This window comes from Saccopteryx bilineata, chromosome 1 (assembly GCF_036850765.1).
Source record: "Saccopteryx bilineata isolate mSacBil1 chromosome 1, mSacBil1_pri_phased_curated, whole genome shotgun sequence".
NCBI classification, from domain to species: domain Eukaryota; kingdom Metazoa; phylum Chordata; class Mammalia; order Chiroptera; family Emballonuridae; genus Saccopteryx; species Saccopteryx bilineata.
This window is the reverse complement of record NC_089490.1, coordinates 206989352-207012169: the sequence shown is the minus strand read 5'-3', so window position 1 is coordinate 207012169 and position 22818 is coordinate 206989352. Positions and strand designations below refer to the sequence as shown.

The 22818-nt window shown below is 48.1% G+C and overlaps 1 protein-coding gene across 2 annotated transcripts in view; it reads left to right on the top strand.

Annotated features, from left to right (window-relative positions):
- Positions 1-22818, top strand: part of ANK2 (ankyrin 2) — a 380522-nt gene that overhangs the window by 25408 nt on the left and 332296 nt on the right. Inside the window, exon 1 of one of the 2 annotated variants that reach the window (XM_066234103.1) lies at positions 20975-20993. The exons of the other annotated variant lie outside the window; for it this stretch is intronic. The gene's annotated coding sequence lies outside the window, so the exon portion shown is untranslated. Of the gene's footprint in view, positions 1-20974; positions 20994-22818 lie in introns of those variants that run through there. 2 annotated transcript variants of the gene reach the window in all.

Here is a 22818-nt window from a genome sequence, read left to right as displayed (position 1 = left end):
GCATGCAGTGGAAGGACATGGTCAGGCTTCCTTTCTTTCTTCTTCAAACAAAGTAAAGCTAAATTTGAATTAAGGTCACCCTCCTCCAGATGCCACAGATCTCCACAGTCACAGCCGCCTCATAACAGGTGCGGGGGTATTGGTCCTGTCCCACCTCTCCTGAGCCTGGAGAGGCCAGGACTGGCAGCCCAGTCCACGGTGCCAGTGTGGGCCTGGCTTGCGCTGGGGACAGAAGCTTGAAGGGGCAGAAATGCCCACATGACTCACTTTGCCTACTTGCTACATTGTCATTTATGCACTTGACGTCAGCTCTACAGATTGAGTTGTATTGAAAAATATGCGTTTTCTGGTGACAGCATAATTGTGCTCATGAAGCTTCATCATGGAAATATGTTAGAGGAGAAGGCAAGGCTCTGAGGACTCAGTGTGCGGAGACGCACGTCCCGAGCGTGCCTGCTCCAGCTCTTCCCGTCAGCCACGCGGACCACACGTGTACGCTGTTCTGTGTCTCCTGTTTGTCCCTGAGCACTTTGGGTAAGATGCTCTCCGGCTACAGAGTGTCCCGTTGGACGGGCATTTCCGTGGCTCCCAGTTTCTCTCCTTGTCTCTCTGGCTGCCTGCATGAGACCTGCAGTGGAATTTCTGGGTCAGCCTGTGCGTCTTGAACATTGTATGCTTTGCTGGGTTGCTCTCTGCCGTGAAGGCACAGTTCCTGTCTCCCAACCCCTACCCGGAACTCGGGAGAACGCTCCGTCAGCAAACACCTGCTGAGGTGAGCACCACTCTGGGGTCAGAACGCATTTCATGGGATTAACACGTATTCCTTCATTTGTCGTTGGGTGGAGTGACTTCATGAGTTTAGGAGTGCTGATCTCTCCTCGGCTGAGGCGGTTTTGGACTCTTAGTAGACTGAGAGGTGCATGTGTGTCACATGTGGTCATATCCCTCTTCCCGTTGGGTTGGTGTCCTCATATTCCTTTGTCACATTTGTTTACTTTAGTCACAAGTAGGTGGTCAAATTGATCAGTCTTTTTTCTTCCTTTATTATTTATTTTCCCCCAATCCTTAAAAAACAAAAATTACACATGTTCACCTCTCATACAGGCCACACAACACAGAGATACTAAACATGAACATTGTTTGAATTTATACATAGAAACAATAACACCTTTTCCTTTTGCAATACAGTGTAAATCCCATCCGACTTCTCACTGGAGCTTTTTAAAGGAATCTACCAAATTTTTGGGTCACATGGTGGCTAAGGGCTCGCAAGGTCTTAGGTGAGATTGTACACATTTGGGGTGACAGTGGAGATGTGTATATGGCCAGCTTTTGTTGATCAATCAAATGCACAAAAATTAAGAAAATGGAAAAATGACATTACTTTTGAGTTGTCTTCTAAATATATTTTAAGAGCACATTACTGTGTAACCTCAGTTAACGCTGCTTTTCCAGCTCCTCCATGTGACACAGATAGAAGGAAGGCCCAACGAAAGGTTAGCCGCAGTTCTCAACCTGTGGGTCGCGACCCTGGCGGGGGTTGAACGACCAAAACACACATATTTTCCGATGGCTTTAGGTGACCCCTGTGTTTTGGTCGTTCAACCCCCGCCCACAGGTTGAGAACCGCTGGTTGGGTCCTGCAGGAGGCAGTTACCTGCAGGGCGAGACCACCTGAACCGGCCGAGGCCCAGCCTGCAGTTTTCTGGACAAAGATGTCATTTTCTTGAGTTGGAAAGATGTCATTTTCTGAGGTGCTCCTTACCTCACACTGATACATCAAATAGTTTCATATGAGATTTGTGACAATGGGCCTAGTGCCGGACCTGCTCATCTAAAGGAATTAATTCATGTTTGTATTCAATAGGCTTAAAGGGTGTATTAATGTAAATGTTTACTGTGCACAGCAGGAAGAGAGCCTGGTGCAGCCTCTTGAAGTGAGATTTCTAGTATCTGATGACAAAATGGCATTTTATTTTCCTGCCAATACTCCAGATACCCCATTTTAAGCACTGTCTAGGTCTATGGCTGTATTCACATAGTTAAAAATCCCCACAGTGGATTTCTGTGACTGCTCCCTGAAGAGAAAGCAACAGTAACCAGATCTCAAAGCCAGGAGTTCCTAGGCCTGTGCTTGCAAGTAAGGTTATCAACCTCCCGGAGGTGATACATTCTTCACCCAGAGCTGGGGGGGGGGGGGGGAACGACACTTCTCAAAGTGAGAAATTCTTTTGTGTCTTTGAAACCAGGGAAATCAAAGGAATTTCTTTCAACCCTGCTTAGAGCCAGGCCAGTGAGTGGAGCTAATTAGGAACAAATACATTAGCACCAAAAGGAAATGATAATTAAAATGAAATCTTAATCCCTGGACCCAGGTTGGGGTCTCTAAAACCCCCCAGCTGCTGGTCTTTAAATGTAAAAATCACATTCACACCTGCAAACTGGTAAACACCAGGCTTTTTGCATGTGAGACTCTCTGCTGTGTGCCCTGACTCGGGGGTGGGGGTGGCACCTTTTGTCCAGAGGAGGAAGGTATTCTCTCCCAGGGACAATTGGGGGTGGAGGGTGGACACCAGGTTTTAGGGAAAGCCCTGAATTTTGAGAAGTGCCATTATTTTCCAAATGAAAAGTTGTATATTCAATGATGACAGTTAAACGGGTGGATTTTGCTCTGTAATTTATGTCAGTGGAGGCTCTCTAATTTCTGGTTTTGCTCTCCGGAATCCAGCCACCCTTATGATATTAAGAATAAAGGAAGACAGACCAGGGCCGAGCAGTGGGACAGGAGTAACAGCAGACTTTGCACAATAGACTCTACAGCCCACCCCCGCCCCCATATCCTAGGGTTGGGAGGGAGAAGCATGAATTATGAGAAGGAAGGATGGCTAAGTACTGATAATGGCTGATGCTATCAGACCGCTCCCAACACAATGGGCTCCCAGTGCTGTTTCCGAGATGCCATCCTATATACATCGACTAATTTGTTTTCATTGATGAGAAGACTTGGCTGCCATCCTAGAATATAACGAATTCTGCATTAGCCACTGAGATGTGGTGAGAGCTACTTTTCACACTTACATTTTTGGGTAAGGCCTCCTGCGAGTGAGTCACCATCCATCAGGAAACGTGGTGATTAATATTGCATGATGTGGACACTAAGTGCCCTTCTGGAAAGCCATCTTGTTCCCGACTTCCAACTCCAATTCAAAAGGGACCCCCAAGCCCAAAGCCCGGTTTTTTAATCGGGAGCTGAAAGCCACCAGATTTGCCTATTTACAAAACGTGTTTAGCACGTAGTAGTTATTCGAGAGCGGACAAGAATGGTCACTGTGGGTTTCATGGAATGAGTACGTGCAAATGAGAAATAAAATCCAAGGTCATGCCTCCCCTTCCTACCACTGGCAAATCAGAGTCAGACCCGCAGGGCCTGAGGCCTCTGTGGGGGAACAGCCTTATCAGGGCTGATGCAACGTGTTTCCCTGAGGAATGTGAGTGTCCCCAGACAGATGGTGGGTCATAATTCTTCTATCCTGCAATCTCCTTCTTTCTATAGTTGCTTTATCTTTGTCTTAAGGCCGCCCCGGTGAGTCTGTGCATTGTGGGCACAGACAATGCATTCCTCATGCCCTGTCCTGACTCCTGAGCCGACTCCTGGACTTGTTCTGAGCAGGATGACAACCAGACTGTCCTGAGCGTGTTGCAGGGTCCCTGAAGCGGGGTTACTGGAAACAGCCGGGTTGGAGGATGTTCCCCCCCTCCCATGCTTCTTAGGTGCCTGGGCTGATCGGGAACAAGGATCGCAGATGGTCAACTTGGTAGCAGTTCAAAAGAGAGATACGTCATGAAAACAAAGGCATCGTTCGTATGATCTCACTTATAGGTGGAATCTAAAAAGAAGCAAAATAAACAGACTCAGAGATGCAGAACAGCCTGCTGGGTACCAGAGGGAGGCAGGCAATGTTGAGGGGCTGGGTGAAAAGGGTGAAGGGGTAGAGATTGGCAGTGATAGAAAGTCCTGCACGAAAAACTGAATCAATAATAATGTAATAACTGTGTGGTGGCTGGCGAGTGCTGGAAACACCGGGGTGACCATCCTGTCAGTTCTATAACGTCTGACCCCTGGGTTGTACGCCTGAAACTAATACAATAGTGTATGTCCACTGCAATTGAAAAAATTAAAAAGATATATTTTTAAAAAGGAAATCAAGACAGAAAACTAAACGCGTGACTTTAACCATCTTTTACGACCTCTGCCCATTTCAGCTGATCCCACCCCGTGTCCGCATCCTGGGACGTTGTCGGTAGTGTGCCTGTGGAGATTTAAAGTTTCTGTGGGGGGAAACTGTCTTGGGTGACTTTGCACTTGGAGGTGAAAACTGATCCATAAATATTAATGGCAAGCTCTTGTTTATGAACCCAAATCAACTTAGGGATTTGGGAGAAAATGCTACATTCAGAAAATGTAGGGCAAAGCATGGGCTGCTGACTCTGATTGCCGGTCAGCTGTCCCTGCCCTGCCAAGAGCTTCTGAGCTGGACAATCAGCGGCTGAATGGAGTCACTGGGTTGAAAACAGTCACAGCAGCATTTCTGGGGGGGGGGCCGCACGGGGCTCCTGGGGCACTGGATGATGAGGAAGCTGATTTTTCACATGGAGATTTATCCTAGAATATGAAAGGGGTTCATTTCCCCTTCTAACATGTTATTTTCTTCTCTAACTTCTGACTTAGGAACTCAAAAAAGATACCCCAGACTGAACTTTTTTATTGCCTGGTGATCAGGAGTGAGAGACATCTACACAGGTCAGCAGTGAGTGCTCTGGAGGGAGTGGGCAGTGAGGGGTGCTGTGTCCCCTGTGAGTGCTCTTTCTGTTCCAGGCAGTGGGCACTGAGGGTAAACCTCAGGCTGATGGACAGATGGACAAGTACTCACAGGAGGAGTGAGTGGTCTCAGAGAGCCTTCAGGAACCACCAGGGCAGAGAGAGAGACAGAGGGAGACCCTTAGACAGCAGCTCCCCAAGTGGGCCATGTCCACCTTTGTGATGTATGGGTTATTGCTGTGTGTGCGTGTGCGCGCGCACACATGTGCATGTGTGTGTGCATGTGTGTGTGTGTGTGTGTGTGTGTGTGTGATGTTACGTGTATCCTTGGGCCTGGAGATTTCTCCAAAGCCCTTTCTGCGGCCTGCCTGCACGGCGCTGCAGATCTTAGCAGGTGGGCCCTGGACAGGTGAGGCCTTGAGAGGCAGGACGGGCCCTCAAGAAGGGCCCCCCCCCAGACTATAGGAAAAGGACCGAGTCGGGGGGGAGGGACTGGGCTGTGCAGGGTCACTGAGGATGGTGCTGGAGGTGTGAGGGCAGTGGTGGGACACAGATGTCTGGCCAGGGCCCTTCCCGAGGAGGGTGGGCGAGGCTTCGTGTGCCCAGGGCCCAGACTCCCTGGTGCCGTCACCGCCAGGCCCCTGAGGGGAGAGCTCACTGGGTGCACAGCACATACCTCCTGGGAGAGTTGGGAGCCGGTGACATCGGTGACCTCACAGGACGGAGCCCAGTGTAAAGCTCAGGAGACTGACAAGTGGGTGAGATGTCACTGTCCCCACTTGGCTTCATCACCTAAGAAAGTGACAGTTTCAGGGAGTGGGGTCAGCACAAGTCGTTCAGCTTCCAGACCCCAATCCGCTGTCTCCTGTCCTTTGTGCTAAGGGTTAGTTTCCATCCTGGCTGAGTTGTCCACGGGGGGGGGGGGGGGGGGCAGGACTTGCACCGCCCTCCCCTGCAGATGGGACCGGCCCTGGGCTGCGGCCCTCCTGTTCCTGCAGTTGGCTGCAGCTGCTCCGTCCTTCCTCTTTTGTCCCTCCTCCCTGTGCCCTGTCCTCAGGGACCTGACCTCCTCCCGGCTCCTGCACACTTCCGGGGCCTTTCTCACCCCCTCTGTCCACCTCAGTGAGGACTCAGTGAGGAGTGGGGCAGCAGACCAGCAGCTGCTCAGACACCTGCCCATCTGACCTCATCAGCCAGTTAATGAGTTAATGGCCTAACTAGCTGGATAGCCCGTATGTCCAGTCTAGCACTGTTTGCTGAGGTACTGGATTCCAGGGAGTTAAAGGCCAGATGTTGCTCTGGCCAGATTCTAAGTGGTTAGAGCATCATCCCGCGATACAGAGCTTGCTGGTTTGATCCTCAGTCAGGGCACACACAGGCACAGATCAATGTTTCTGTCTGTCTGTATCTCTCCCTTCCTCTGTCTCTAAAATCAATAATTAAATTTAGGCCCTGGCCGGTTGGCTCAGTGGTAGAGCGTCGGCCTGGCGTGCAGAAGTCCCGGGTTCGATTCCCGGCCAGGGCACACAGGAGAAGCGCCCATCTGCTTCTCCACCCCTCCCCCTCTCCTTCCTCTCTGTCTCTCTCTTCCCCTCCCGCAGCGAGGCTCCATTGGAGCAAAGATGGCCCGGGCGCTGGGGATGGCTCCTTGGCCTCTGCCCCAGGCGCTGGAGTGGCTCTGGTCGCAGCGGAGTGATGCCCCGGAGGGGCAGAGCATTGCCCCCTGGTGGGCGTGCCGGGTGGATCCTGGTTGGGCGCATGCGGGAGTCTGTCTGACTGTCTCTCCCTGTTTCCAGCTTCAGAAAAATACAAAAAAAAAAAAAGGAAAAAAAATAAATTTAAAACATTAAGTGATAAAAGCCAGGTGTCTAACCCCTTTCACAGGTTGCCTCATGCTGGTGTTTGGCATTCTTAATGTGGCAGCTTGTCTGTGTGTTTGTGAGCACCTGGTCACCTTGCTGCATGGCCTGGGAGGGCAAGGGGACCGGGACTAGTTGGTGTGGCAGGAAGAGCCGAGGCTTGGACACTGGGCACTGGGGCGGAGCTGGGCATTACTGCCTGTCAGAGACGTTAAGTCCTCTGCTCACCTATTCCTGTCTCTTGAGCATTCTCTGCCACTGCACAGACATTCATGCAACTGATCTCAAGTGTCCGCTAGTCTTCCACTGGACGTGCTGATCTTCCAGAGGATGGGGCCTGGCGGACACCTGTGTCTTCTGTCGGACACAGTTGTCCCTCCCCACCCAACACTGGCTCCTGCCCTGAAGCCATAGCCCCTCTGGGCCCAGTGTCTCTTGTCCCGAAACAAGGTGCACACCTGGTGGTTTCCGGAGTCCTTTCCAGTCCTGAGCCGCCACAGTCAGCCTCACGCTCCGGTCATTCGCAAGCAGAGGCTTGTCAGCCGGTAGGCTGAGTTGGGCCATGTTACGTTAGTTGTTTGTGTGGGGTTTTTTGGCTGCATTATGTTAAAAACTTCCAATGTGTTCCAGTGGTTCAAAAGCTTCCTATAAAAGTATGAATTTTTAGTTTCTCTAAAAAAAACAAACAAACAAAAACCAACACCTGGCACCCTGAGCTTGGTTTCCCTCAGGCGGCCGTGGGCTGGACACCATCCGCGGCTACCACCAGCAAGACATGACCCCAGTCCCCAGGTCCCCAAGCCTGGGTTAGCTTTTCATGTTGTTTCCTGTTACTTTATGGCTGGCGCTGCGTAAAAGTCAGTTTAATAATATTTACTGGAAAGAATAAAATGAAGCCATGCGTCAGACATTTTTTTAGCCATCTGACACTGTAACCTGTGCTCCACCCTGTTTTCAGTAACTCAGAATTGGATGGTGGAGCAGCTAGGAAGCTCATACATCTCCGCTTCTGCCTCGTGGCTGCCAGTGCCCCCTTGTGGCCGGAACGAGCCGTGGCCGCTGTCTGCGGCCGGGAAATGCCCCGAGCTTCTGGGGTGTCCACAGTGAATTCCGTGCGTGGTCGTCCAGGGGATCCGGGAGGAGACGTAGCTGCAGCTAGTGGGAAGGAAGGGCTAATTTCGATTAGTTTAAAGCAGTGACTCTGAGAAACAGTTTTGGAACACAATGACCATGCATTTTATAAAACGAGTCAGTGGTCTCGCATTCTCAAAACCTATCGAGGGGCACATTCTGGAGCTAAAGGCCACAGAGATGTTCTTTCTGGGAACCGGAGTGTCTGAGAGCAAGGGGACCCCAGGAACAGACGGAGCAGCGTGATGACGGACGTAGTTTCTTTCATCAGGGGATTGTGTGGAATGAGGGGTGGGGTTGTCTGCTGCTCTCAAGAAATAAGTGCAGCGTGATTTTTCGTGGTCCCGGAAATCAGATGGTGGACGGACAGAGTGTAAGAGAGCTGGGCCCCTGATTCCTTCAGAAAACTCAAGGCAGAAAGAATCAGGCTGAAAACTTTAGAAGACCTCAGTCTACGTCAGCGATTTTCAAATCATTTATCTCACGGCACACATAAACTAATTACTAAAATTCTGCAGCACTCCAAAAATGTATTGTAGTTTTTTGACAATCTGGCCAAAAAAATGAAGTATAATTTTAATGCCTTCACACTGGACAGCTATTGCTGTGTTGGCTGTTGTCATTTTTCTTGTTTGACCATCTAAGGGAGAAGAGGTCAGTGCCCTGGCTAAACAGGCTTTGCATGTTTTAAAAATTCTTGTGAGACGCTGGATACGAATCGTTGGGCACATCAGTTTTGACCGGCAGCCATCAGGAGGAGGGAGGTACTCACAGTATTGAGCTCGCCTCCCCCCATGTTTGCTGTTGACAGGACCTGGGTTCCTCACTTTCTTCTTGTTTGCTCTCATAATCATATGTTCTGCAAATGCACGTTTTTCCACCACAGTCAGCGTTTTCCTCCCTGTGTAGCATGAAGTACTGGGTGGGACTTTCGCCCACGCTGTTGTGTGCTCTGGATTTCAGACCTTTCACAATTATTTGATCAGATGGACCCTCTTTGCCTTCACCTAAACAGGAAGTAGGTTATGGAGGAAAATGAAAAGTCAGTGAAGCACCAGCTTCCTGTTTTTTCTGGACAGGGGTTCATGTTGGGACACTCTGCAGGCTCCCTGCTCCCTGCTCCCTGGACAGGGCCCCTCTGCCCCGAGCTTCGGCCTCCCAGACAGCCGCAGGGACAAAGGACAGTGCCTTGGAGGCTGATCTGCAGGTTTGCACTTGGATTTCGGGGGTGGGGGCAGCGTGGTCAGCACAGACCTGACCCAGGACTCTGTCTGCTGAGGCTCCTCCCTGTATTGTGCTTTAATGACCTCAGGCTGAATCTGCTCTTAATTTCCAATGCTATTTCCTTCTTTAAAAAGCTGCTGTTCGACAGGAATGCCTCTGAAGACTGCACTGGAAACTCTGTGTAAGTGACCCTCGCGTGCGTGCCGGCGGTGAGCCACCCGGATGGCGGTGGTGAGAGGCGGCCCACTCTGCGGACTCTCCCACGTTCAGTGTGAACAGTGTCCCAAGGGCCTTTTAGAAATCATAAAAATAACACAAAATTATCTAAAAATTAAAAGTAAGCCTAACCTGCAGTGGCACAGTGGATAAAGCGTCGACCTGGAACTCTGAGGTCACCGGTTCGAAACTCCAGGCTTGCCTGGTCAAGGCACATATGGGAATTGATGCTTCCTGCTCCTCCCCCTTCTCTCTCTCTCCTCTCTCTCCAAAAATGAATAAATAAAATCTAAAAAAAAATGAAAGAAAATGTTGAAGTAAGTTCACACTCTTCATCATTATAATCTTAATTTGAGAGTTATAGAGTGCTATGAAAGGCACTGGTAGCAGCTGTAGGACACAGAACCCTATTCGGGTCCGGATTTGAAAAATTGTACAAAACCCACCGTGTTTCATTTCTCCTTTGAGCTGCTGGTTGGTGACCCAGGTCTGTCTAACACCCGGTAACACGTCCCAGGCTGTGAACTTACACGGGCTGCAACACAAAACACCAACAAGCCCTACTGAGGTGAGCAAGGGAATTTTAGTGACTAGATATATGATAATGTTTTTTAAAGTGTTTTATTTATTGATTTTAGAGAGAAGAAGGGAGATAGAGAGATAGGAACATGGATCTATTTCTGTAGGTGCCCTGACTGGGGATCAAACCAGCAACCTCTGTGCTTTGGACTAATGCTCTAACCAACTGAGCTACCTGGCCAGGGCAAGGAATTGCTGATTCTTCAAGTGAAAATGGTATTTTTGGTTATGTTCTTAAAAGTCTTATATTAGAAGTATATAATAAAAGTGCTTAAAAATGAAATCTATGATAATAATAATCTAGTGATAATAATCTAATGCATGTTTCTGGGAAGGAGATTGGGAACAAAAGGAACGTTACTGACCATGATTTACTGATCATTAAAGGAAGTGATTCGTATGTTTGGGTTCATCAGACTAGTCTCCCCGCTCTGGTCTGTGTTTACAGTTTTCCATAATAAGACGTAAAAACTATTTTCATGATGTGGTTGGGCACACCAGAGCTGTCGGCAGCAGACGCTGCTCACGCACAGGCCAGGCAGTGTTCCCTGCTTTTTATATGTGAATTTATTCGATCCTTACTGTGACCCAGGCTGGTGGCCGTGGCCATGCAGATCAGCGCTGAATTCGGGCAGACAGTAAAGGAGCCATGGAGCTGGAGATGGGGCGCCATTCCAGTTTATTGGAGGCTCACAAACCCAGGCACGCCAAAAGAGGAAAGAATAGGAGAAAATACAAAGGGGAAGGAAAACCTGCTTTTTGCGGTAGAGGGTAGGAAAACAGGAGACCAACAGCACCTCTCAGTGGCGGGCATCCCCCCCCATCTCCCACGAAGGGCAGCACGACCTCTCAGTGGCGAGCATCTCCCCCCATCACCCACGAGGGGCAGCATGTACATCTTGACAGTAGTGCCGTCACTGCTCCTGCACTAATTGCCCAAAGGGCTGGCAGCCAGTAAACCAGCGAGCAAGCCTAACACAGCCATTTTCCCCACACCCTGCGAGACAGGTGCCACTGGTACCCCCATTCACCAGAGGAAGAAATTAGGTTCAATAACTTTTCTGGGTTCATAGAGCTAAGTGACAGTGGAGCCACATGGGCTCATTATAAAGCCCATTAACACAGCCCAGCACCCCCCCTCTGTCAGGTGGAAGGAACCACGTGACATGCTGTGTGGGCTAAGGGGTGGGACCGTGGCAGCGTCCTGGGGCTTAACCGGATACATCTCTGCAAGTACTCCCTCCCCCGCCCTGGGTGTAAGTATGATGTTCATGCTCACATCCTTCTTACGTGTGAGCCCCTAGTAGTCGCTGGAGTTGTTTCTCAAGCTGAAAGATTTCGTGTACATGACATCACACTGTTAGCATTCTGGTCGTGTGCTCCTTGACCTCAGCTTAGGTGCACGGGACTCACTGGTGTTGTGTATTTGTAAACTCACCGTGCTCACACTCGGGCGCGCTGCACAGTAGTGGATACACACAAATGAGAGCTAAACTTTCATTTTCACCTTCACTTATTATCCTTGGGAGTGTTTCCTGCTGCATGAACACAGGAGGAATGGGAGACCTGCATCCTTCTCACAAATTAGGAGCACGAGCTCACTGACCGCGGGTGACGGTCAGCCAGATAAAAATGCCATAATTAATCTTCTTTAGCTTCTAGAACACATTTGACCGGATTTCATTTGCTGTTCTCTGGAAATATTACAGATGGCTCCCCGATTTTCACGGAAGGCTACATTTCGTCTGTCCTCACGAGAAACAGAGCCATGGACATACACACCGGGACACGATGTGGATACTGTGGTTTTTATGAGAAAAGACTTCTTAGCATCTCATTCCTTTAAACTTTCCTACTACTGATGCTTTGCTTTAAAAACCCTTATAAAGCAGACCCAGTTTCATGCATTTCCATTTGGAACCATCAAGTCTTTAATATTTAAATTCTATTACAAGAAAAATCAATCTTATTGTGAGGTATGTAAAATTTTTATAGCGTTGACCGAAATATTTCGGCTTGCCAGATTTGTTCCTGGCTGTGTGTGAGAATAAAACAAACAACAACATGAGGTGTGAGAGAAGATACGCATTTTTTTAAAGCTTTATTTTTAAGAACAGTTTTAGGTTCACAAAAACATTGAGAGAGCAGCACAGAGATTTCCCATCTACCCTCTGTCCCCTGTCCCTCCATGTACGGGCTTCCCCATTACCAATGTCACTTATCATAACAGTATGTTTGTCGCAACTGCTGAACCCACACGGACACGTCGTCACCACCCAGAGTCACCAGGCTCGTCAGGGTCCCTCCTGGGGCTGCACGTTCTGTGGATCTGGCTCGTGTGTAAGGACACATGTCCCTCCCCACCACGTCACACAGGACCTCACACAGCCCTGTTCTTCTCCTGTCCACCCTCCCTCTCCTTAGCCCTGGACACCACCGGTCTGCTCGCTAATAGATTCTCTTGTCCAGTGTCATGGAGTTGGGACCATACAGTCTGTAACCTTTCCAGACTGGCCTCTTTCACGTAGGAATGTGCATGTAAGGCTCCTCTGTGTCTTTGCAAGGCTGGTCAGCTCACTGCTTTGTAGTGCCGAGGTATATTCCATCGTCAGGGGGACCGCAGCTTACGTATCCGTCAGCTCCCGCAGGGCAACTTGGTTGCTTCCAGCTTTTGGCGCGTGTGAATAAAGCTTGTGCAAAATCATGTTCATGGTCTTGTGTGGACATATGTTTTCAGCCCCTTTGGGTAAAAACCAAGGAGCACTCGGCTGGGTCGTATGGTGAGGATATGTTCAGTTCTGCAGGACCTGTGAGCTGTCCTCCAGTGGCCGCACCATGTTGGGCTCCTGCTGCTCCGCGTCCTCCAGCCTGTGGTATCCTCAGCGTTCCCAACTGTGCTTGTGCTGACAGGTGCGTGGTGGTAGTTCATTGTTTTAGTTTGCATTTTCCCGAGGATCTAGGATGTGGAGAACCTGTCATATGCTGATTGCCATCTGTATGTCTTCTTTGGTGAGATGTCTGTTAGGGTATTTAGCCCATTTTTGAAATCTGGTTGTTTGTTTTATTAGTGTTGACTTTAAAGAGTTTTTATATTTTGACTCATAGTCTTTTATCAGACGTGTCTTTTGCACATATTTTTTTCCCATTCTGTGTCCTGTCTTCTGAATCTCTTTCTCTCTCTCTGTCTCTGTCATAAAAAGACAGAGAGAGGGACAGAGAGACAGGAAGGAAGAGAGATGAGAAGCATCAGTTCTTCATTGCGGCTCCTTAGTCTTCTTAGTTGTTCATTGATTGCTTTCTCATATGTGCCTTGATGGGAGGGAAGGGTTGCAGCAGAGTGAGTGACCTCTGGCTCAAGCCAGCAACCTTGGGCTCAAGCCAGTGACCTTGGGCTCAAGCCAGCAACCATAGGTCATGTCTATGATTCCCACGCTTAAACTGGATAAGCCCGTGCTCAAGCCGGCGACTTCGGGGTTTTGAACCTGGGTCCTCCACATCCCAGTCTGACACTCTGTCCACTGCACCACCACCTGGTCAGACTTCTGATTCTCTTGACATTGTCTTTTGTCGAGCAGATGTTACTTTTAAGAAGCACCACTCATTAGTAATTTATTTCATGGCTGTGCCTTTGGTTTGTATCTGAAAAGGTATCGCCATGTCTAAGGCCATCTAGGTTCTCTCCTTTGTTATCTTCTGGAAGTTTTGTAGTTTTGCAGTTTACATTTAGGTTCGTGATCCATTTTAACTTAATTTTGTGAAGGAATTAGGGCTGTGTTAGATTCTTTTAAAATTTGTTTTTGCATGTGGCTGTCCAGTGGTCCCAGCACCACTTGTTGATGAGACTGTCCCTTCTCCACTGTGTCGCTTCTGCTGCTTGGTCAGTGGTCAGCTGATCATGGTTATGTTGGTCCATCCTGGGCTCTCTGTTCTGTTCTGTTCTATCCCCTGACCGATGTGTCGGTTCTTTGGCTCACACAGCACTTTACATCAGCCTTGTAGTTAGTCTTGACGTCTGGTAGCCCTTAACTCCCAACTTTGTTCTTTCCCTTCAATATTATGTGGGTTATTCTGGGCTTTTTGTCTCTCTATACAAACTTGAAAATCAGTTTATCAATATCTAGAAATAAAATGCTGGGATTTTGATTAGATTGCTTCAAATCTATCGATCAAATTAGAAAGAGCTGACATCCTGACAATATTGAGGTCTTCCTGTCCATGAACATGGAATATCTCCTAATTGATTTAGGTCTTCAGAATTTTTCTCCTCTAGGTCATGTATATGCACTGTTAGATTTATATCTAGTAGTGTTTTTGGTTCTCATGTAAGAGGTATTATGTTTTAAATTTCAAATTCCTCTTGGTGATTGCTGCTGTATATGAAAGCAATTGATTTCAGATGTTGACCTATATCCTGCAAACTTGCCATCATTGCTTATTAGTTTCAGGTTACCTTTGTTGATTCTTTTAGATTTTTTTATGTAGATGATTATGTCGTCTGTGAACAAAAACAGTTTTGTGTTTTTCTTCCCAATCTGTATAGCTGTTATTTGTTTTTCTTGCTTTATTGCCGGGACTTTAAGTAGAATGGTGAAAAGAAGAGAGGAAAAAGGACATCTTTTCTTTGTGGGAGATTACATCTTTTTATATGTAAAAAAAAGGAAAAGATTAGAGGAGCATTTCTTTGTGATGGCAAGCAACTCACTGCTAGAATTTTTAGTGCTTTTCTCACTTGTGACAAAATAGGGATAAAACCAAACATTTGTATTTATGTCATTCCAGTCATAGACATCTCTTGCAAATTAATTTTTATTTTGTTTAGGTGCTCTTTTATTTTTTAAGTTTTGAAAATGTGCAATGGCAAAATTAAAGTGATAGTAGATAAAAAAGGAAAACAAATATAGCTCGTATTCAAAGTTTCTCACATGTGAAGGTCTTAATCTTCTGTCCCAAAGTTGACTTCTGCTACTCTCTGGAGAAAGCCTTCATTCGGAGTAGACTTGGGTATTGCTTGTTCCCAGAATATATGGCACTGGGCTGATTTTGGTTACAAGGAAGAGATGCCCTCAGATAGTCTTAAGATAGAGGTTTTGTTGAAAACACCCAGGCCCTAGGCTCTGTGTCCCAGCATCTTTCTGGTGACCGCCCTGTCCTTTCTCCCTCCTGTTTCTCACTCCCTGCATTGTAGTGTCCGGGGGCTGAATCCCACGGCTCCAGTAGGAGGAGCTCTTTGAATCTGGCCATCTCGTGAGTCAGGCTGTGAAGTTGCTGCCCTTGGGTCAGGCTCGCTCTGTTCTAACCAGGGGCTACTTCTGTGTAAAGAACACACCAGCACGTCTATCATAGGTGGGCAGCCTCAGTGGGTAGGAGGAAGCTGTCTGGATCACTTGTCTAAGGTGTCCCCACCTCTGTGCCTTTGCTGACACCCGTTCCCGTGTTCACTGTGTCCCGGTGAACTCACACCACTGACTCTGCCCAGCTGGAATATTAACGATTAAGCAAAGCCTGCCCCAAACACTACAGCCTGCTGACTTGCCCCGGCACTGACCAATGTATCTGTTATTCACACTGTATATTATTGGGTCATCCTGAGTGGAGTATCAACTCTCAGAGGGCAGGGGTCATGCTTGGTGGGTATTTTCCCCAACGTGTTTAAGGTGTGGATTCTACATAGCACATTGTGGTGTGGTTCCTTTTGCCATTTATTTTTACAATAAATTAATTTTAAAAAGATTTTATTTATTGTTTTTAGCGAGAGGAAGAGAGAGAGGTGGGGGGAGGGGGAGGAACAGGAAACATCAACTCCTAGTAGTTGCTTAGGCAAGCTGAGGGTTTTGAACCAGCAACCTCAGCATTCCAGGCCAATGCTTTATCCACTGTAGCACCACAGGTCAGGCCCTTTTGCCAATTAAAAAAAAATCACATTTATTTATAAAGAAAAAGTAATACATACCTGCTTGCACTAAAATCATCCCCTCAGTACTGTGGAAAGGTAGCAGGTTCAGAAGAGGCTCAGACAGACGGGGGGAGTGGGAGCCTGACGGGAGGAAGGCCCCAGGGCGGGAAGATAGAAACGGAGGCGTAGCTAAGGGGATGCTCTATGGCTGGATTGTCGGGACTCTCGCAGGACCAGCAGAGGGTAGCGAGGTCAGCAGCGAGCCACCTGTCAGGGAGGTGGGGGGCAAGAAGAAAAGACTCCCCCGCAGGCTCTGGGGGTGCAGAAATGAAAATCTCCTATTTATTAAATTTGGAGTTGTATTTATTCAGAACTGGGGATGGGGAGAAGGAACACAGACAACAATGGCCTTGAATTCTATAAACCTCACCTCAGGTGCCTGGTCTGTTCTGCAACCCATCCCGCAGGCTCCTTAGACTCCAGCGAACCTGCCCTGGGATCTCTGTGTTATGCAATGTAGCCATTGGTACTCAAAGTAATTTTTTGACAATTCTGATGTGACAAAGGGACAAAGAAAACACACCAGTTGGAATGAGCTGGAGAAATAGTAGAGCAGGGTTGGGGGCATGACTGCAAGGTGCCAGTCCTGTAGGCAGAAACTCCCCGACCTGTCACCCGTGACTGATGTCAGTGACCCATGAGGACCCAGGATGCCAAAGGTCCAGGCTCATTGGTTGTCCTCACACAGCAGAGAAACCCACGGAAACAGGCATTGGACCTAGTATGTCCCCATGGGAAAAAGAGAAGGACTTCTGGACATAAGAAAACTGACAAAATATAGATGCACCTTTACTTCTGAGAAGGAATGAGTAGATTCTTCATTTACCGTGACCTTGAGGTAAACAGAGTAATCTACCCTTGACGTGTACCCACTTCCTTCCATGGCGTACCAGATCTCCAACTTCCTACCTTGACTTCTGAGCCGGCCGGCTGACTGATAGATGTCCAGCAAGCTGAGGGGTTTGTGGGAAGTCTTCCTTCTGGGCGGGGCACCTCACATGGCTCCCTTCCTCCTGAGGGTTTTTAAGGGCACATACAAATAGAAAGTAGCTCTTCCTTCCAGAAAGTACTACAGATTAGGACTGATTTAGCACCACATGATGTTCCTGTATTATTCACAATTATAGAGTATTTGAGGAGTCTCTCCTGCTGCCACATTTTAAAGAGAGTCTTGATGAATTGTAGCATTTCTAAGAAAGACAGGACTTAATGGAAAGGGGAGAATTGTTTAAAAATCTGGAACTCTTCATTCAGTTATCTTCTTATCAAGAAGACGGGTTAAAGGTGGACGTTGCATTATCGGACAGAGGTGGCAGGAAGCAGATTTCTGCCTAAAATAAGGATTTTCTAACAAGTGTGGAGCTGTCCACCTTGCGGAGCGGGTGTGTTAGTCGGCTCTGGCTGTCAGAATGCGATACCATGGTGTTGGGCAAACAAGTGTGCTACAAGTGTGTGAGGCTGGCCCACTTGCACTTTGCCTGACTGGTGCATGAGCAGGGGTCAGCACCAAGGCGTATAGTCTGTATAAGGCTGCAGGCGCTCGCCCTCAGGGCGGCAGATGGTAAAATGCAGATTGCCTGCTGCCATTGGGAGGGGCCCTTGTTTGCTGGAGAAGGGGTCTCCCCACCCCCGGTCTGTTTGCTGATGAGTCCTGAGAGGGAGAGGGAAGTGGTCTTCCCTGCCTGCATGCTCGTCTGCCGTTGCAAGACTCTAATAAATGGAATGGCCTACTGTCCAATGGCTCCACATTCCTGTACGGTGGGCCTGGATCCGGTGGGAGACTGCACGGCCACAGCACCCAGGCTCACACACAGACTGGAGTTGTGAACCACAGACATTGATTTCTTACTGTTTGGCTAGAAGTCCAAGATCAAGGTTGTGCCTGATTTAGTTTCTAGTGAGAGCTCTTTCCTGGCTTGCAGATAGCTCCTTCTCTGTGTCCTCACAAGGTTTTTATCTCGTTGTGTACGGAGGACAGAGGAGGATGCATGGTGTTCTCTCTCTTTCTCCTCTCCGTGTAAAGACACTCTCCTGCTGGATCGGGGCCCCACCCTTATGACCCCATTTAACTTTAATTACTTCCTAAGAGGCCCTAACTGCTAATACAGCCACCTGGGGTTAGGGCTTTGGCCTCTGAATTTTGGGGGGACAGAAACAGAACCAGAGTCCTGTGTTTGAGGTGTTCAGGTAGAAAATGGTTATCCGACTCTCAGGAATGCTGTACCAGGGACCTTCAAGCGGGAAGAAGGTCCAGTGATCCCAGCTTCTGGCATGTGACAGAGCGAGATAAAAGCTGTAGGTTAGGGGCGTAGACCCAGGTGAGCTACACATCGGAGGCAGGCACAGGTAAGGGGTATGCATTGGAAGGAGAGATTTTATCTTATTCTGGGAGCTTCTCAGGGAGAAAAATCGTAAGTGTTGGAAACTCAAAAAGCTCTTATCTCTAGAGCTGCCAGTACTCTGTGAGGTATTGGAATTGAAAATCTCAGGATCTGCCTGGATAGAATTTCCAGATACCTTCATATTTATAGAGAGTAGAGATAAAGGAAGTACATACATTTGCCGTGTGGCTGGTTTTTTAAAGGAGAAAGTCAAGGTAACCCTGTTGCTGTGCTGTGTAATCACTGGGTGCTGACAGCTACTGTTAAAGGGCAGACCTCTTACCTTGTTCACCAGCCCTGTCGGTAGGGCAGACATCAGAGTTGGACCTGTGACAACGAGACACCTGCATGATGGCAAAACATTCTACACACAGGTGCCTGGCTGTGGGATTTCAATCTCTTTAGCATTAAAAATGGGAGACAGTCCACAGTGTTCATGTTGGGATGATTGAAAAATGAAGGTCGTCACAGGTGTTCAGCATTCCCCGTGGGTCCCACAGAAGTAAGTGACACTTCAGGCCCACCCTGCAGGGAGCTCTCTCTCTTCCGTGATGTCAGATGGCACAATGTGACCTCACGGGACTGCTGTGTCACATGGGCTGTGACGTCCCCTGATGGCTACGTCTTGCGGGCTGGCACCTTCAGCTCTGTTGTGACCTGCGTGCCTCCTGTCCTCAGTCAGTCACAGCTGACAGGCACCATGCAGATGTCTGAGCTCTGGTCACACACTTTGCAGTGGGTCCCGGCAGCTGAGCGGTGACAGACATCTAGGTGCACTGTGTGTGTCATGGGGACAGAGAACTGGCTCTGATCTGTCGCCACATGGCCGACAAAGCTTCCACTGGAAACATGACCACGTCGGCGGACATTTCTCACCTGATGCAAGCAGCTCTGCCCTCACACTGAATCCTCTAGGTGTACTTTGTGGACAGGGGAGGCAGCCATGCCTCGAGGAGCTGTGAGGGGTGATGGAGAAGCTGGCGGGAAAAACGTGTCGTGTGCAGACCGCATGCAGCAGAGGACTCCTGACCACGCATACCAAGGGACCCATCTCCACGCTGATGGGGATGTGGCTCCCCAGGTTTTAAAAGTGCGCAAACAACTGGAAAATAAACTTCAGAAAAAGTGCACACAATACACACTGGAAATAGAAAAACAAAACAAAATATTTGGTCAGCGACAGGGCGTGTAAGAAGAGTGCAGATGCTGCCGGTTACATAATTCTCTGTCTTCCCTGATGAGCCAGTCAGCTGCTATTTCAGAAACTTGGGAAAAACAGCCGCAGGAAGGAGAGAAGCAGACAAGTTCTGCCTGATGCGATGCAAGAAGAGAATTTTATTTCCATGGCATGCTATTCTTTTGTTGCGTTGTTGTTATAAATTTGATACATGCTTATTTTAGAATGGAAGAAAGCATTATTTTTAAGCTTATCATCTGTTACCTCAAAACTAGATTTTTTTTTTCTTTTTTGGATAACATGAACTCATGATTCCTTTTGATCCAAAATTTAAAAATAAGCCTAACCAGGAGGTGGCACAGTGGATAGAGCATCGGGCTGGGATGTGGAGGACCCAGATTCGAAACCCTGAGGTCACTAGCTTGAGCGTGGGCTCATCTGGTTTGAGCAAGGCTCACCAGCTTGAGCCCGAGGTCACTGGCTTGAGCAAGGGGCCACTCAGTCTGATGTAGCCCCCCAGTCAAGGCACATATGAGAAAGTAATCAATGAACAACTAAGGTGCCACAAAGAAGAATTGATGCTTCTCATCTCTCTCCCTTCCTCTGTCTGTTCCTATCTGTCTCTCTGACTTCTCTGTCTTTGTCACAAAAACTAAAATAAATAAATAAATAAAGCCACAACAGTATGATTTCCTTTAAGAATAACTTCTTTTACTGTTAAGAACCTAAAAGTATTAAAACTAATAAGAGAATCATCAAATTAATTTTTAAATCTTCTGATACAGTTCATTTAAATTGTGTTGTCCAAGAAATTAAAAGTCACAAATGAGCCAAAAGTGAAGGTGTTCTGGGGGTTCATATCAAAATTGTTGTTATGCAAGGCTGGGATACTGTTTATATTTTGTTCAAAGAACTGAACGAGGGGCGTAGGCATTATCAAGGAACTTAGAAAAGTAGTCCAGACCTTGGAGTCACTTCCTTTTGTCCTACGTCTTCTCAGGGCTGCGGTAGCAGCAGCTGCTCTTGGCACTGTGCTCTGCTGTTCAAGGACAAGGAGAAGAAGGTGCTGGAAAGTCGGCCAAGCAGGACAAAGGCCCAGTGACCCGATCTGGGGGCGAGGTCGAAAGAAGGGGTCCGGAGGTGAAGTTTGGGACAAGCTCCGTAACATGTCTCACTTAACAAAGCTGATGTAGGATCTGACTCCGCAAGGAGGTTTCCAGCGATAAGGTTGTACCCCAGCAGTTGTCTCTGAGGAACTAGAGACTCAGGGTCCCCTGGTCAGGCAGCCTCCAGCCCCTCCTTAGTGAAGATTCAGTACTATAGGTTCAAAGCTCAGGGCTCAAGTGATTTGCACGAGAAATGTCAGGGGTGGGGATGCCCCAGCTCTGGTGAAGAGCCACGAACAGCAGGTCCCACCCGCTGTGCATTGTGAAAAATAAAACTTTAAACCCTTGATTAAGAATTTCATCTCATTATACCATTTACTAAAAGTTAAATGGGAACTATTTAAATTTGGGGTAACCATATTGCTGAATTACCAAATCATAGAAACTCAAAGACTAATATACCTTTCGACCTGGTTTTCCTCAGTTTCCTCTTTCATGGATGAGAAAAATGAAAGCTCAGATGGAAATGATGCCATTTCTTCCGTCGAGTAAGTAGCAGCCCTCCCCCCAATCATGTTTCATTTGTGGGGTTTTTAGAGTGACTCTGAGCCTCACCCCAGGGAGTGGGAGATATGGCTCACAGCGGGAAAGAGCTCGGACGTGCTTCCGGGACAAAAGTGAACTTCATTTCTTAAGACAAGTTATAAAAGGTCGTGAAGATCCTTTGGGAAGTTTTCACGCAGTTACTGGTTTATCCGCTCAGATGTCTAACTTGGACGTCTTAGGAATGCAGTTGCTGTGTATTTAGAATTCATCAATAAGAATTTGATGTATTTAATGCAGTGTTTTCATAGAGAAGTCTCCTGTCTGCATGAGGAGTCAGGTCCAGTGTTAGACGATATTGACCTGATTCAATGGTTCATAAAAGCAAAGCATGTCATTATCTTATTTGCTTAATGCTTTTCCTCTCTCTAGCAAGGGAAATGAAATCAGTCCCATGGCAAATGCCCCCAGAAATGCAAGTTGAGTGTAATTAAGTCCGCAAGGGAGAAGGGAGTCCAAGCCTGAGTTCACACGTAGTGCTTTTCAGGTGTCGAGTTTAATTTCTCTCACCCCCCCCCCCCCACACACACACATACGGGTTGGCAGTAGTTTGTGTTTTTGCGTCAAGCAAGGCACTGAATGCAGGGGTGACGCTGTCGCCCTCATCGGTCCAGCTGGACAGAATTAGTCCCTGCTGCTTCCATTGGCGCGCACTGCTCGCCGGCCAGCGTGAGCATGTGGGTGGAGATTTTGGATTCTGGGAAGAGACTGTGGCTGACAGTGGCTCTGGGGGTTACTGTGAGACTGAACGGTCCTGTGAGCCGGGGCTGCAGAGTAATGAGGTCCAGTGCCCCATCCTGGCACTGAGGAACACTAATGGCTCTGGGCTGATATGGCCTCCATGAGCTAAGGACAACGTGTTTGTTCTGAGCATCAGCTTAACCTGGGACACTAGCGTGTCTGGTACCAGCTGCGTGAGCCTCAGTCCCCTCCCTGCGCCCCTGCACATCCGTCCCCAGGTCCTTGGTGTTCTTTTGTGAACTGAACTGCTTTGGGTGCTGCAGGAGACACCCTGTCAGGGACACTACCTCCCAACAGAGTGGGAGAGGGAGCGAGGCCCCTGTTCTCCTCTGTGCCCCATTCCTAACCCCAGCTTCAGCTGCAGACAGTGCAAATCCAAGTCAACTCAGGTTCCAGAAGCCACGTCTTGAGATTTTACTCCGAGACTTGACACGGTGACAGTGAATCTCGCGTCCTGGGGGGAGGAGATACTTCCAGAGTCCCAGTGCTCAGGGGCAGCAGGTCTGAAAGGGGAGAAAGGTCTGCAGCAGCTAAAGCAAGATGGATGTCAAGTTCCAGGGATCGGTAAAGGACAGCCAGATTCATCTTTAAAAAATATTGTGCTTCTACACATCATCAATGTCACCATTTTCCAGTGCACAGTTCAGTGATATCCCATTTACATTTTGTAACACTGCTGCCACCATCCATCTCTAGAATTTTTTTTCTTTCCAAACTGAAACTCTGTCCCCATGAAATGATAACGCCTCCCCAGCTCTGGTCCCACCGATCTACTTTCTGTCTCTGGTTTTGATGGCTGTATGTACTTCATACTTGTGGGATCCTAAAGTATTTGTGATTTCCTAGCGGTTTATTTTGCTCCTATAATGTCTTCAAGGTTCACCCCTTTGCAGCAGGGACCGGCATGTCCTTCCTTTTTATGGCTGATTGATCTTCCACGGTGCATATGCTTATCTGTTCCCGTGTCACTGAACACTTGGGTTGTTTCCACCTCTTGCTGTTGTGACTAATGTGGCTGTGGACGTGGGC